Source organism: Oryx dammah, unplaced genomic scaffold (genome assembly GCF_014754425.2).
Source record: "Oryx dammah isolate SB20612 unplaced genomic scaffold, SCBI_Odam_1.1 HiC_scaffold_15, whole genome shotgun sequence".
NCBI lineage: Eukaryota > Metazoa > Chordata > Mammalia > Artiodactyla > Bovidae > Oryx > Oryx dammah.
In genome coordinates, this window is record NW_024070199.1 from 23,811,268 (window position 1) to 23,812,817 (window position 1,550).

General features: G+C 43.7%; 1 pseudogene; it reads right to left on the reverse strand.

Moving 5' to 3' along the window:
* Positions 1 to 287: 287 nt before the first annotated feature.
* Positions 288 to 958, reverse strand: LOC120874314 (annotated as a pseudogene).
* Positions 959 to 1,550: the final 592 nt, after the last annotated feature.

Below are 1,550 nucleotides of genomic sequence, written 5' to 3' on the forward strand. Positions count from 1 at the left end.
CCCTGCCAGTTATGCTAGGAATCAATTAAAACATACTTTCTTGACCCCAGAAGTTCAACTACGTGGACAGTGCTCACACTTGACAGGGTGATGTGTTAGAGCAACACATACATTTCAATGGACAAAAAATAGCATCAGTGACAGTATCTTAAGCTGCCCTTGAATGGGAGCTTTCTTTCCAGTACTTTGAGGTCTACAAGACATACCTAGAAAATTTACTACTGTGGAACATGAAGACTGCTTAAACTGAAGAGGGGTAGGGGAGGGTCTGTGATTTTCCTTTTTGGTTAACTGCTGTAACACTGTCCTTCAGGCAACTGAAAAAATGAAAGTGTTAGTCACTCAGTGGTATGTGACTCTTTGTGACCCCATGGACTGTGGCCCACCAGGTTCCTCTGTCCATGGGATTCTCCAGGCAAGAAAACTGGAGTGGGTTGCCATTTCCTTTTCCAGGGGAATCTTCCTAACCCAGGGATTGAACCCAAGTCTCCTGCATTGTAGGCAGATTCTTTACCATCTGAACTTCCAGGGAGTGTCTCAGACAGCTGAGAGAGCTTCATATTTTCTTTAGACACCAGTAGGCACCAAAGCTCCTGCAGAACAACTCTGATGCTATATGAATTCTGCCACTCTGCTAGCACTGATGTGGTTCTTGGGTCCACCACTCCATTAGAATTATTAACTCCATTCAGATGAATTTTTGTTACAAATCATACAAAAGGGAGGTGCTTCTGGGTATTTAGGTCCACGTTCTATTTTAAGGGTGTATATCTGGTTTCCATAAATTGTTCTTGGTGGCCCAATCATCATCCATGCCCATCTTGTAAGTGTCCTGTCATTTTTATTTTCTAGATCCCAGCTAACTCTGCCATCTCACTCCTTTCTGGCCTTCTTTGAGTTCTTCCAACAGCCAGAAATCACAAGGGACTTTTACTTCCAAGACCATGGTGGCTGCCATCTTGTATCACTGTGGCTCAAAGACCTATACCCGTATATCTGAAGACGGATCTCCTGTCCCCCAAGGATACTCATCCTCATAGGCCACAATGCCAGGTCTCTACCACATCGCTCCTACTGCTTTAGGGGTCTCCCAGAACTCACCTCCACCTCTGATTAGATGCATTACCATAATAGCCAGGAGGTATTAAGCATTTACTATTATCTAGGCAATGTGCTGGGCTTCCCCTATGGTTCAGCATATAAAGAATCCACCTGCAATGCAGAACACAAAGGAGATGAGGGTTCAGTCCCTGAGTCAGGAAGATTTCCAGGAGAAAGAAGACGTCAACCCACTCTGGTATTCTCTCCTGAAAAATCCCTTGGACAGAAAAGCCTGGTGGGTCACAGAGTCCACAGGGTCACAAAGAGTCAGACACAGTTAAGCACTAGGAATTCTGCTAAGTTCTTTACAGTCCTCATTTCATTTAATCCTCATAACAACTCTACAGAGATGGGCCCTATTATTATCTCCATTTTACAGATGAGAAAACTGAGGTTTTGAAGATTAAATAACTTTCCTAAGGTGATGTAGATATTAATTGACAGGTCTG